The sequence below is a fragment of the Palaemon carinicauda genome, chromosome 37 (assembly GCF_036898095.1).
Source record: "Palaemon carinicauda isolate YSFRI2023 chromosome 37, ASM3689809v2, whole genome shotgun sequence".
Taxonomy (NCBI): domain Eukaryota; kingdom Metazoa; phylum Arthropoda; class Malacostraca; order Decapoda; family Palaemonidae; genus Palaemon; species Palaemon carinicauda.
In genome coordinates, this window is record NC_090761.1 from 15,697,254 (window position 1) to 15,713,261 (window position 16,008).

The 16,008-nt window shown below is 31.9% G+C and overlaps 1 protein-coding gene across 1 annotated transcript in view; it reads left to right on the top strand.

Annotated features, from left to right (window-relative positions):
• Nucleotides 1-635: 635 nt before the first annotated feature.
• LOC137628993 (uncharacterized) overlaps nt 636-16,008 on the top strand; it is a 324,656-nt gene continuing 309,283 nt past the window's right edge. The window contains exon 1 of the mRNA XM_068360246.1: nt 636-746. The gene's annotated coding sequence lies outside the window, so the exon portion shown is untranslated. The remainder of the gene's footprint in view (nt 747-16,008) is intronic.

Below are 16,008 nucleotides of genomic sequence, written 5' to 3' on the forward strand. Positions count from 1 at the left end.
ACTACTACTACTACTACTAGTTTGATATAAAAAATTTAATTCTTGATTCGTAAGTACAGGCTTGGTGGTCAAGCATTCAATTTTCCGTCCATGTAGATCACATATTTGTTGACTTTTAGTAATGATGGAGTGATATTTTTATTATCTCAGGTATCTGTGAAGAAGTTTAAAGATTGTACAAATATGCATCACTTGGAGGGAGGAGATGAGATGGAGTCTGGAAGTCTTATTAAACGTTTTCATTATGTATAAACTTGAGCATAAGCCAAACATACACTTTATGCATATACATAATGCGTGCTACCTCCCACGGTACTGAGATATCCTCCGCAATAAGTTGTATTTAGGTGGCTTCATCAACTTTGTGGGAAATTAACAAACTTCAGGATGTGGACAGTGTGGACAGGAGTGGTTGGTCGTTAATCAACCATATGAAAAGGGGAAGGAATAATTGGAGAGTAAGAAAGATAAGGAGGGAAAGAGAAAAGTGGAAATAGAGGCTAAAGAAGAAATGTGTGGGCGGTTGGGTGTTTGCCCTAGGGGTGGGGAGTGGGGGGGGGGGGTGGGGGGAGGAGGAGAAGGAGGAAATGGGGAGGATGGGGTGGGGGGAGGAGACACATAGGTTGATCTGGTGCGATGCCGGCAGTCGCTTGTGTGACGTGCTGGTGGAAACTTCCCACGCTTCCGTCACTGCCAGTTCTCCTGTAGTTGTCTTGATTAATCTCTATACAGTCTTCGTCAAGCGGGTAAGTATTTCTTGATATAGAATGTTTCTCAATTCTCCTGATTGTTTATATGAATTTTTGCATCCGGGCCAAAAGGAAAACTTCGAAAAACACTTTTCCAAAAGTGAAGTACTTTTTTCGCCATATGAGAAGCTGATAATGTAGTTACGACAATCTTTTAAGATTACAATATTTTTGTTTTGTGTTTTGGTTGTTGAAATTTAAACTGCAATTACTTAGATTTTCTTATTATAGAAGTTTACACTTTGAGTTGGAATATCACAAGATATATCCTGCAATATGTTATGCTTCGCAAGGAAACTGCACATGAAGGGGAACGCTCTTTCAGGCCAATGACCTTTTGGTCCTTGCATATAAAACTCAATTATTTTTATTATGCGTTGTTTAGTTAGTTTTGACACGGGATATTTTCATACTATTTCTCGCATTTTTTTTTTTCAGGGTTAAATGAGTCATGAAGCTGGTGGTGATAATGAAATTGTCATCTTTCTAAAGTGTTAATTAGAAATCAATTTACGCATTTGCTGTTATTATCAATATATATATATATATATATATATATATATATATATATATTTATATATATATACATTTATATATATATATATATATATATATATATATATATATTAATTCATATATAAATATTTATATTGTGTATATATATACACAGATGTGTGTATATGTATATATATATATATATATATATATATATATATATATATATATATATATATATATATATATATACATATATGTGTGTGTATATATATATATATATATATATATATATATATATATATGGATATCACATATGTATATATATATATATATATATATATATATATATATATATATATATATATATATATATATATATATGTATATATATTATGAATATATATGCATATATATATATATATATATATATATATATATATATATATATATACAGTATCATGGAAACAATTAATTGCTTTAAGACCTCTTAATAATGATTATAACTTTTTGGCGAGCTTTTACATTCTCTGCGTATGATTTTCTTTAATAAACTTCGTCAGTAGTGTCAGCGCTTATGAATGCAATGCGCAGTACCGTTGACTTGCAATCCTTAATCAATAGATTTGGAATATTGTTCCCCTCTCTGTTTGGTTTATGAATTTGATACTGATTAGTTCCATATGTCTTTCTTGGTGTTTTCTGTAAGAGAATCTTTGTATAATGTACGAAATTATTCATTTTTTCTTTTTTTTTTTCCTTTTTCACATGCAGCATTCTAGAAATTGCTTCTGCATGCACTAACATTATTACGTAAATACATACACGTTTCATAATACATAACTTATTATTGAAGCGGCAACAATTGCGTACGTATCTTCATAAGACATCTATTTTGTAAATCATAGAGTTTCGAATTAAAAACCTTTTATTCTTTATAACAAATGATATTGGCGTTAATAACTTTAGATTTCAGGGTGCCAGAAAATTCCAAATCAATCGATCAATTAATCATAGAGTTGCACATAATATACACCAGAATGCATTTGCAACTATTTTTCCCATTTCAGGATGCGATTACAACATTTTAAACAATGCTTCAACATTACATACTTCATTATTTTTTCTTGCGCTACTTATTGCTTGGTGTGTTTACACATACCTGGATACATTTTACTCTGGAATTTTCCCTGGATACGTTTTACTCTGGAATTTTCCCTGGATACATTTTACTCTGGAATTTTCCCTGGATACATTTTACTCTGGAATTTTACCTGGATACTTGTTCCTCTGAGATTTTCCATGGATACTCTTTACTCTGGAATTTTCCCTGGATACGTTTTACTCTGGAATTTTCCATGGATATTTTTTACTCTGGAATTTTTCATGGATACGCATTACTCTTGGATTTTCCCTGGATACGTTTTACTCTGGAATTTTACCTGGGATTTTTCCTGGATACGTTTTACTCTGGAATTTTCCCTGGATACTTTTTACTCAGTGAAGTTTTCTCGAGGATGTAAAAGATTTTTTACCTGCTCCAAAAATTATACATATACATTATTAATATTATTTCATGATAAAATTAATTGATTTAGCAGGATTATTGGACTTGGGATTGTGACAGTTAACCAATCCATCCATTATTTCTTCCACTAAAATTTCACACGGAAAACACAAGAATTAGTTAGGATTTGTGTTTAATTTTATAGTCTAGACACTTAACCAGATTGAGGGAAATTGAATTATTCTTCTAATTAACTGGGCCTTTGTGAAATAGAGAAGGACCAGTCTCATTGGTGAGTGGAAGAGCGTACCTATCTTTTCGATGTGCTCTGCGAAAGAAATTAAATGAATGGTTGTGGAGAATGATTGAATTGGGCAAATTCATAATATGCAGATTGATAGATGCTAGCTGGAATGTGTAATGGCAAGCATTCTGAAGTTTATCCATACATAATGAAGAGACGTCTTTTTGCATATAATAAAACTAGCGTTGACTTAAACATTCAAACAATATACAGTAGATGTCTTCTCCCCACCATCCTTGAGTTATCTTAGATTAGAAAGTTACTCTGGGTATTTTTTTTTATCACAATTAGAATTATCGTCAAAGTAAGCTTTTTTTTATTAATGGAAATCGGAAAATTTTTACTTTTTTGACTTACGTAAAGCTTCTAGTTTCAAAATGACCAGATTCTCCAATTAGTTTTATCGTGAACCATCTACAGTATAGTTCTAGATGGTATTCATTTACAGTAATTGCTTGATGCGTATGTATATGCAAATTATTCATCATAATGATAAACATAATCAGTATGACCAAAATTAGTAAGATAACAGTCCAGAATATTGATATCTCCCGGGGTCAATGGAAACTGCCAACTGCATGCAGGACTGAGAACAAAATGTGGAATAATTCATCGTGTCGATGTCAATGCGTTTGCCTAAATATTTTTGTATATTCAAAGTACATTATCAATGAAATAGGACCGTCATCTTCTCTCATTGGAATATCGCGTATTCTCTTGCTTAGGGGTACACTCGGACACACTTCTATTTTATTTCTCTACCTTATGCTATTTTAAGTTTTTATAGTTTATGTACAGTATGAAAGATTTATTTTAATTTTGTTACTATTCGTAAAATATTGTAATTTATTTGTTTATTATTTCTCTTGTAGTTTACTTATTTCCTTTCTTCATTGGACTATATTTCCCTGTTGGAGCCCTTGGGCTTATAGCATCCTGCTTTTCCAACTGGGGTTGTAACCTAGGAAGTAGAATAAATCTTCATCTCTCAATTCTCTAAAACAGCGATTGATTACCTACTCGTCATTATGTGCATATCTTTAGACAAGTCATCTGAATGTTTACGCCAATATTTCCAGTGGCATTTTGGAAGTGGGAAGGGGACCAAGGTAGTTTTAATGGAAATCCTAAATAATTACGAATTCTGGAAGATTTATACCCTTTCTTGCTTGGTAGATGGATGCATTCGTTTATCGGTTTTATTAATTTTTATTTTTTCAGTTCTACACTTAGGATGGTAATAATACCCAGCTCATTTTATGTTACACATGCATCTTTAGTCTACATTACACACACATTATGTGTGTATATATATATATATATATATATATATATATATATATATATATATATATATATATATATATATATATATATATATAAAGAGAAGAGGATGGATTGATGAACTAAGGAAGTTTGCGGTCCTAGACTAGCACAGAAAGACCATAAACCGACGCAAATGGAAGGGCATGTCTAAGGCCTTTGTTCTGCAGTGGACTAGGAAACTGCTGATGAGGATGATGATGATGTGTGTGTATGTATGTATGCATGCTTTCTTGTGATATGATAGGGGTATTAGAAAGCGAGGCCCTCTTCATCTTGCAAGAGACTGCAAGCAAGGTGGATTAAGTCAACAAGTATGCTCGACTCGCTGCTGATAAATATTGCGTATATATTTTTAGGGCTCTTCCACGATTCACTAGTTATGATGTGCATTTCCTTAAGAACTATTTACCTCTTATGGTAGTATTCCTAATCTTTCAGGATGAGGGTGCGAGCCTCATGCCCTTTTGCCCCCAGTTAATGTCAAACAATATAAATGACTTGAGTCCAGATACGGAATTCACTGTTTTTGTCGAACTGAGCCACAGTGTGGCTTTAGCAAAGTGAGTTATAGAGGAATATCCTATTTCAATTCAATGAACTTCATAGAAATTTGACAGTGATAAATTAAGATCTTTGCATAGTTGGGACATCTTTAGTTTACAATTAACAACCTGCACCATAGAAATTATTAGATGCTTTTAGAAAAAAAAAATCAATGAATAGACTTTGCTGTAAATACGAACTGCAACCAGTCTTTCCTTTCTCTTGTCTGTTGTTACGTAACGGTTTAAGTTGCTTTAAGAGCTCTTGACTTCTTGCATCACTCTAAAGTTTGAGAAAGAATGGACGTAAACGTGAAAATAATTGACCAGATAAATCGAAACTTAAGATTAAAAGTCAAGAAACTGTTAAAAGAAAGAATGGATTTGAGGGACATAAGAGTATCGTTAAATTGATAGAAGTAAAATTTCTAGACATAACTCTCTAAATTAGACATAAATATAAATTTCTAGATATAAATATCTAAATTTCGAGACACGAATATCTAAGTTTCTAGACATAAATTCTTAAATGTCTAAATAAAAATCCTTAAATTTCCAGATATGAATCCTTGAATTTTTATATTTAAATCTCTCCTTGTAAGTTTTTCATTATTGGTACATGATTCTTAGCCAGACTTTTTTTTTTTTTAGGAATTTTAGAAATACAAAATTTATTATTTTCGTTATCTCCCCCCCCCCCCAAGCCAAAGATTGAAAGTCATACTATGCAACCAGAATATTTCGTGTAATGAATTTTAGTTCTCTTGATATTTTTATAGGGATATCTTGACTTTCTTTTAATTTTTTTTTTCAATTGGGATAAATGAAAAGTTTAGTGTAGTAATTATATACATTTTAATTCATTGTTTGTTGGTATGATTGTTTGTTAACGGCAGTTCTTTTCCTTTTTCCTTTTACACTTCAATTCATTGTTTGTTTGTATGATTGTTTGTTAACAGCAGTTCCTCTCCTGTTTCATTTTACACTTTAATTCATTGTTTGTTTGTATGATTGTTTGTTAACAGCAGTTCTTTTCCTGTTTCATTTTACACTTTAATTCATTGTTTGTTTGTATGGTTGTTTGTTAACAGCTGTTCTTTTCCTGTTTCATTTTACACTTCAATTCATAGTTTGTTTGTATGGTTGTTTGTTAACAGCAGTTCCTCTCCTGTTTCATTTTACACTTTAATTCATTGTTTGTTTGTATGATTGTTTGTTAACAGCAGTTCTTTTCCTGTTTCATTTTACACTTTAATTCATTGTTTGTTTGTATGGTTGTTTGTTAACAGCTGTTCTTTTCCTGTTTCATTTTACACTTCAATTCATTGTTTGTTTGTATGATTGTTTGTTAACAGCAGTTCCTTTCCTGTTTCATTTTAAACTTTAATTCATTGTTTGTTTGCATGATTGTTTGTTAACAGCAGTTCCTTTCCTGTTTCATTTTACCTTTTAATTCATTGTTTGTTAACAGCAGTTCTTTTCCTGTTTCATTTTATATTTTAATTCATTGTTTGTTTGTATGATTGTTTGTTAACAGCATTTCCTTTCCTGTTTCATTTTACCTTTTAATTCATTGTTTGTTAACAGCAGTTCTTTTCCTGTTTCATTTTATATTTTAATTCATTGTTTGTTTGTATGATTGTTTGTTAACAGCAGTTCCTTTCCTGTTTCATTTTACCTTTTAATTCATTGTTTGTTAACAGCAGTTCTTTTCCTGTTTCATTTTACATTTTAATCCATTGTTTGTTTGCATGATTGTTTGTTAACAGCAGTTCCTTTCCTGTTTCATTTTACCCTGTAATTCATTGTTTGTTAACAGCAGTTCTTTTCCTGTTTCATTTTACACTTTAATTCATTGTTTGTTTGTATGATTGTTTGTTAACAGCAGTTCCCCTCCTGTTTCATATTTTTCTTGGCGATGGCCCCATCGATTTTGACGAATCACCCGGCAAAGCCAGGTCTCGGTCATGCAAAGATGCAGACACACGCAATGTCTACTCTAAACATAGCCAGTCGCCACCAATTCTTGTTCGATTAGAACTGAATTTTGTATTTATAACTTAGGTGTGGTGTACCTTACATTAGTGATTTGTTATCTATCTATCCCCATACGACTGTGATCAGGGAGATGTGATGAATTTGAAATAAAGGCTTTTGTGGATTCAACTCAATTTCAAAGGTTTAATATTTATTGATTGAATATGGTATGACTACACTTCTTAATGCAGTTTCTCTGCACATGTCTATTTAAAGACATTGTTATTATTGTTATTATTATTATTATTATTATTATTATTATTATTATTATTATTATTATTATTATTATTATTATTAATAATACGTGCTAAGCTACAACCCTAGCTGGACAAGCAGGATGCTTTAAGCCCAGGGGCTCCAACAGGGTAAATAGCCCAGTGAGGAAAGGAAACAAGAAAAAAAAAAGGGAAAAATTTAAGAACAGTTACTTTATAAATTTCCTTCAGAAGATCTAATCACATGCTGTTTACGATATTTCTCATAACTTGCAGTCTTTATTCTCTTCTTATGACCTGATAAAGCCAATAGCTGGGCAACTCATTGTCCTTATGGAACAAGGCCCTAGGATAAATATGCTAAGAGAATATAAGTATAAAAAGTGAGTAGGTTTCAGCATCGTAAGTGATGCCCTCTTCTGTGAGAGGAGGAATTGTAATAGAACTTCATATGAAATAATAAATGAATAGGGGGAGAATTCCATAGTTACGTTTTTCATCTTATCACTTATCTGTTATCGCTTATTTACTTATTTATCTTATCTGTTATCGCTTATTTACTTATTTATCTTATCTGTTATCGCTTATTTACTTATTTATTTCTTTATTAAAGATTTTTTTGTGAATACTAGTGAAAAATATTAAATGTTTGCGATGAGTTGGTGACTTCGAGTAATAATAAGTTGGTTTAAATTCAACTTGCAGAGTATATATTATACGGTTAAATTAATATTCAAATCTAGTGGTAGATCAGAGCAGGACTAAACGAATAGAAATGAAAATGGTGATATTTATATAACATATCCCGTAATTTGAGGCACGTCATGTGTAATGATGAAGTGTCTGACCCATTGCCTCTACCAGCAATCTTCTTAGTAAATGCTGTGGATGTTGATGCTCAACCATATGGGAGGCTGTAATGGGGCATGTAAGATTCCCGAGCCTTTACTTCGGATTTTCTGCTATACCCAATACGTAATGGTTTACTTGTGATATGTATTATGCATTTCGTTCATCTGTCACATTTGGTATTATCATAATGCTAGATACTGAGGTTATCTAGGCTTTCATTCCACATGCTTTAGTAATACCTCATTGTGGAAAATTTCTTAGTAAGTTAAAGGCCAATTTAGTTTATTTCATATCCAGTAATACAGTAGTATGCCTATTTTGATTTATGAAAATTTTATTATTTATAATTTACGATATAAAGATAGTATCTTTATCTCAGTTGAACGCATCTTCTTGTATAAAACTGAAATTAGGAAAAAAATAAGGTTATTTGATTATTGGTTTCCTACGAACTCTGTCAATAATAATGATAATGATAATTTTGAGAAAGTGAAACGCGTAATGAGTCATCCGTAGAGATTTGACAAAAGAGGGACGTCCTCTTTTATATCATGATTGAAAGTATGCAATACTTATAATATCTTCATTTTGTTTTATTGCCGTTTATAAAGCACTTTCACAAACACACTGATATTCAAGTTATCCTTTCACCTTTAAAGGTTTTTAGTATTCGAATGATTTTTTTTCTTTTATGTATTTCATATTTCAACTACATTTAAGATGGATTGTTGAAATAGGAACCGAATCATGAAATTTTTGCAGGTTGAAAATAAACAAATAGTAATGCAGTTACCGGCAAATGATAGTTGTTCCTTGCCATTGAAGATGCAAGATATTGTCTATTACAGTATAATTTTCCTGTGACTGCAGTCGATACGTTGTCAATTTGTCGGAAAGTAAAAAAAAAAAAAACCCATTATTATTATTATTATTATTATTATTATTATTATTATTATTATTATTATTATTATTATTATTATTATTATTATTATTGCTATAGCCTCTGTACCATGGTCTTCCACTGTCCCGGGTTAGAGTTCTCTTGCTTGAAGGTTCACTCGAGCAAACTTTCTATCTTATTTCTCTTCCTCTTGTTTTGTTAAAGATTTTGTAGTTTATATAGGAAATATTTATTTTGATGTTGTTTCCTTGTTTTCCTTGTTTCCTTGCCTCTTTGGGCTATTTTCCCTATTGAAGCCCGTGTACATAGCATCTTTCTTTTCCAACTAGAGATGTAGCTTAGCAAGTAATAATAATAATAATAATAATAATAATAATAATAATAATAATAATAATAATAATAATAATAATAATAATAATCAGTATTGGAAAGATGATGATGCACATTGCATGTTATATACACACACTCACACACACACACACACACACACACACACACATATATATATATATATATATATATATATATATATATATATAAATAATATATATATATATATATATATATATATATATATATATATATATATATATATATATATATATATATATATCTTGCTCTATGTAGATACCTTCTCATAAATGCAGGGACACTGAAATTCATGTTTGAGAACAAAATGTTAGAATACATATATTGTTACACAATGTAATTAAATAATCCATAAATATACAAGTATACGCGCACCACATTATGTACACATTTGGATGTTGATAAGCGGAATTCCCTTATCGTTGGTTTGGTCCCCTGATATTCTTTACATTAAAGGGGCCCCGGCTTCATTCTGCACTTAGATCTCACTTTTACCATTTCCTTTTTATCGGACCTATGCTACCACTCAGGTTACGCCCTTTTTCCCTTTCCATGTTTTTTTTTTTCTTTTTCTTATCTATCGTATGCCCGTGAGGGAGTCCCCTCACATGAATTATTTATTTTTCTTTCATACTTTTTCTCCATCTCCAGTTCCTGCCTCTTTTAGATCCTTTAAACACATTTATGTTCTCTGGTATTACATGAAAATTAACCTTTTATGTCTTGAATTAATTGTTTTTATGGGAAGGAGTTTATCATTAATTTCAGACATGTTTACAACTGTTTACCTGGTCATTTAAAGAATAAACAGCGTACTTTAACAATGCAGGTTTGGAAATATGGCCCTGGTTATGGCTTTTCTTGGCTATGGTGTTTTTAGATGAAAAATGTAACTAATTCTTTATTCATTACTTATCATATAGTGTATATATTAACTTTCCTCATTGGGCTATTTCCCCTGTTGGAGCCATGGGTCTTATAGCATCCTGCTTTTCTAACTAGGGTTATATCTTAGATAGTAATAACAATGATGTATGAAATTACTATATGCAGGAAAGTATGTTGATATTAAGAGACGAAGCATCATTCGTACCTTCAGCTATCCTCTTATGAATTATGGCATAAATCCCTAGATATATGAAATCAATCAATTGACATTTTTTAAGAGGAAGATATACAGTTTTATCTTTATGGGGTTCCGGTTGCATGAGGGAATTTATCACGCGTTTGAGGGCGATACAAGAAAATGAAATATTATGAAATATATTGTCCGCAATGCCGCAATGGCGCGCACACGCACTGAGATAGACAGACAATGTATCGATTGCAATTTATGCTTTTGTTAGATATGGTGTTATTTATTTCTCTATCAAAGAAAATAGAGGGCTCAAATAAATCATCGTAATGGTTGATGATGATCCATGTACGCAAACTTGCACTCACGTGTATATACAATGTATATGAATGTCTATCGATAACACTCGTGATTTTAATCAATGTAAATATCAACCATAACGGTATTTAATATCGAAATTTACCCTTGTGAATGTATATCCACTGGGAATTCATTTACGAAGAATGCATCTGTTTTGAGAAAGGATTCGAATTTGTTACCAACCATGCTATCAGTGGAATTGAAACAAACTTTCATCTCCGTTGATAGCATGGTTGGTAAGAGTTCCTGCTGCCATTGTTTCGACTCAGAGCCGTAGGTTCGAGTCCTTGCCCAATGAGAAGAATTTATCATAAATAAATTTCTGCTGATATACATATATATATATATATATATATATATATATATATATATATATATATATATATATATATATATATTTATATATACATAATGTGTATATAAGTATATATATTTATATATATATACATATATATATATATGTATGTGTATATATATGTATGTGTGCATATATATATATATATATATATATATATATATATATATATATATATATATATATATATATATATATATATATATATATATATCACATTGCAGGGGTGTTACCATCCTAGTTCTCAACAATGTTAGGGAATGGAATTGTTAGCCACAAGTCTTTCTCAACAATGTCTCCAGCTCTACAGTCTACTAGCCATCCGGTATTACGTCTGCTAGTTTCGATAATGGTGTAACGGACTTTTTATAAAATAAACCATAAATAGATTAAAAAGTAGATATGGAAGTGTCTTCCTACTGTGTATGGGCCTGAGAAATTTCCGTAAATTGAGTAATGTTAAGGAATAAGAGCTTGAACTAACAACTTCCTTCAGTTTTTAAAAAAAAGTAATATATAAATTATGGAGAGATGTCTTGATGAAGGTCTTTTTTGTGAAAAGAAACTGCTGTTGACTGAAAAAAGAATAATAGTATCCTTATTACGACTGCCTATTTCTCTCGAAGAGTTTTCGCATATACGATGTCTTGTTTCACTGTCGATTATTCTTTTCCAAAATGCACCGTTACCTTTCTATTAGTTACGATGACACTTTTTATCATCCTTTTCGGTTTCCAAATACCTGAAGGACATGGCTGACCAGTCCTTATAATGAACACCATTCTTGGGTCTTGTGTTATTTCAATTTTATCGACGAATACAACTGCTTGGAGCAGAGTTTCTTGGACAATTGGCCCATCGATCTGAACGCAACTTTAAGGAAGTGGTCAGGTCGATTTCGTTTGTTTCGGAGACTTTTCCAACAACATTGAGCAGTTTTAATTACCTGGTTGAGAGGCAAAGCTGATTCTGAAGTGAAGAATACATTGGAAGTTTTAATGGTCGCAGGATTTTCTTGAGAAGTTGCACTCTGAAATCATTTATTTTTTTCTGTTATCCGGATTTCAAAGGCATTTTTACTGTTTTGATGATAATGAGAAATGTCTGGAATTCAGCTTTAAAACGTATGTGGAAACATGGTTTTTACGTGTCAAATGCAATGTCTGTCGAATTTTATGCGCATTCGGATGTTGTACTAATTAGGGCAAGAAATTGAATATAAAGCGCTTGGGAGCAATTTCATGGCGACCGTACGTCTTGCATGTCGTAGTAAACTTATAGGTAAAGGTGTCTCGTTTCAGTTCCAGGTTCATCACAATAGATACTCACCAGAATGTCAGCCGGGAAAGCCCAGCCCCTCTCTGTGATGCCCAAGCACAGCAGTGGCCTCCCCAGTAAACAGCTTAAATTCGCGGTCAGAGTTTTGATCGATCTGCTACCATGCGAGGCTAACACGTTACTAATGTACCAGCCAGGAGGTGACTAAAAGGACAGCTACTTCTTTTTAGTTTTTCTTTTTAGCAAAAGCCTAGGCCTACTGCCAATAACTGTGGAAACTGTTACATTGCAGATGGAATATATAGTCAAAGGGCATGCGATCTTAAAACACCCTTGCCCAATTATAAATCATTAGTGATGCTTTTAGAAATATGGTTGCTGCTAGGGCGTCCCCTGTAAGCATCAGACAACTGACAACTTAATGTATGGATGACGGGAAAGAATTAATATAGCTAAATTCAACTGAAGTGGTTCATTAACGTGCTAAAGTATATAATCCTAATGGAAATATCATTTGAGAGAGAGAGAGAGAGAGAGAGAGAGAGAGAGAGAGAGAGAGAGAGAGAGAGAGAGAGAGAGAGAGAGAGAGAGATTACTGCATAGTGACAGTGAGTGTAAAAAAAATTAAATATGTCTCGATCTTGCACCGTAGGTTCTTGCTCCCAATATGTAATCACCGTTCGTAAAAACAATGCTGCAAATATGAACTTTAGCTCCCCTAGCTTCTTGTTAATATTTCTCTCTCTCTCTCTCTCTCTCTCTCTCTCTCTCTCTCTCTCTCTCTCTCTCTCTCTCTCTCTCTCTCTCTCTCTCTCTCTCTCTCTTATAGGTACTAGTATTTAGAAGTCTTTGCATTGGTAAATATTATTGTAGAAATTCTTAAAACCAGAAGGTACTAGCTACAATGGAAAGAAAACGGAAGTAATGACCGTTTGGAAATCCCAGATTTAGGATATTTATATTTTCTCTATTTTTCTATAGAGATATTTATTGTCTATTTCATATTTCTGGCTCCCCTTCCACGTCTGACGGTCCAAATTTTAAATAAGAATTTCATTGCTATTTCTGTTCACATCGTATCTGGTGTACTTTGCTTTATTTGCTGCGTTTTTTATAGGGGGGAAATGAGATATATATGATTTTAATATATCAGTATCATCAGCCGTTACTAGTCCACTGAAGAATAAAGGCCTCAGACATGTTCTTTCAATTGCGTCTGTTTATGGTCTATCTGTGCCAGTCCACGCCCGCAAACTTCCTTAGTTCGTCGATCCATCTTCTTCTCTTCCTTCCCCTGCTTCCTTTACAATCTCTAGGGACCCATTCTGTTATTCGTAACCTCCATTTATTGTCTGTCATGCTCATTATATGTCCTGCCCATGTCCATTTCTTTTTCTTATATGTGTTTAGAATATCCTCTACTTTGGTTTACTGTCGTATCCATGTTTCTGTATCTTAGTGTTATCCCCATCAATGTTCTCTCCATACCTTTCCATATATAGTGTATATATACTATATATATATATATATATATATATATATATATATATATATATATATATATATATATATATATATATATATATACATATATACAGTATATATTTTATGTATATATAAGTGTGTGTTTGTATTTTTTTTAAGAATATCATAATTGGGATTGCCATTAATGAAATTACATGAGCCACTCTTTTACGTGTATCGTGTAACAGTTGAGTGAAGGAGAAGCCCCTGTGCAGAATACTATCCATTACAAGTGTTTACAAAGAAAGCTTATCAGCAACCTGCCTAATCATTCTTCTGTGTCCTCATACATTTCGTAAGCTCTCGGTTTCTGGGTATTGATGCCCCTCGGTATTAAAAAAAAATGAAAAAGCCTTGCAGTTGTACTGCACTGTGATGCTATTGTTTTTTATATATCTCGGTATCTCCCACACTGGCAACAGAACAACCTGTTTAAGCTTGCCATCGCATGTTTTAGTTTATTTGAATTTTTGTGACATTGTTGCATTTGTCTTAAAATCTAAAAAGGTAAAATGCAAAAGTCAACGCCTCCCCACACATACACAAACTCTCTCTCTCTCTCTCTCTCTCTCTCTCTCTCTCTCTCTCTCTCTCTCTCTCTCTCTCTCTCTCTCTCTCTCTCTCTCTCTCTCTATATATATATATATATATATATATATATATATATATATATATGAATTATATATATATATATATATATATATATATATATGAATTATATATATATATATATATATATATATATATATATAAATTATATATATATATATATATATATATATATATATATATATATATATATATATATATATATATATATATATATATATATATATATATATATATATATAACTGAATGATTTCGCATATACAATAATTTTTGTTTAAATCTACGTGAACTCCAAAAGAAAACCATGCATGATTTTCTAAACACGTTCCTGAATATACGGAAATAGAAAACCCGATTTTCATGTTGCTTTCTCATGGAAAATTCCCTGAAGCTTCTTTTTCGATCGGTGTTTTTGACTCATTTTGCAGGAAAGGACAATGAACACTTTTATTTTGGTGACCCTTTTTTTTGTTAAATGTATACATAACAGTATAAATAACATTCATTATACTTTTACCGTTAATTATATTTACTTAATGTATTCTTCTTATCAGTTTATTTTTCTCAGTCCAAAGATCTCTTTGTTAAATAAAAGATGGCCCCATAACGGGATAGTGCCGTCAGTGCACCACGCACCATAGGTATTATTTAAGGGGGTCTGCAGATTTCCTTTGCCGCCTGTCTGAACTCGCTTTATATATTTCCACTTTACTTCTGTTCCTACTTCCTCCTTTCTTTCTTCCTGCTGTCCATCCTCTTTCCAGCACCTGGCAGTTTAGACCAAATTCATTCATCCCATTCTATGGATAATGTTTTTGTTGGTTAGTAATCGATTGTATTCAGTGTTGCAACATCATCATTTTATTTTTGTAGATTAAACGATTTCTCTCTCTCTCTCTCTCTCTCTCTCTCTCTCTCTCTCTCTCTCTCTCTCTCTCTCTCTCTCTCTCTCTCTCTCTCTCTCTCTCGTAATGAAGGCTGCAGTTAAGCTCGTGTCATATTATGTTACTTAATTGTAAATAACAGGGATCAAAGTTGATCCGTGATCAGTGACGTCGCTTGTTATTGAACAAGTCTTCCGCCAGGGGACCAGGCTAAATATAACTATGAGTAGGAGGTAGAAACAAATTATTATTATTATTATTATTATTATTATTATTATTATTATTATTATTATTATTATTATTATTATTATTATTATTACTAGCTCAGCTACAACCCTAGTTGGAAAAGCAAGATGCTTTAAGTCAAAGGGCTCCAACATGGTAAGATAGCCCAATAAGGAAAGGAAATAAGGAAGTATATAAACGATGTGAAAAACAATGATCATTAAAATAAAATATTTATAAAACAGTAACATCAAAAGAGATATTTCATTTATAAACTATGATTAGACTTATGTCAGCCTGTTCAACATAAAAACATTTGCTGTAAATTTGAACTTTTGGCCACCATTATTTTATTGTGATTTTTAGATATATTGGAAACTTTGGTAACCTAAGGATTGCC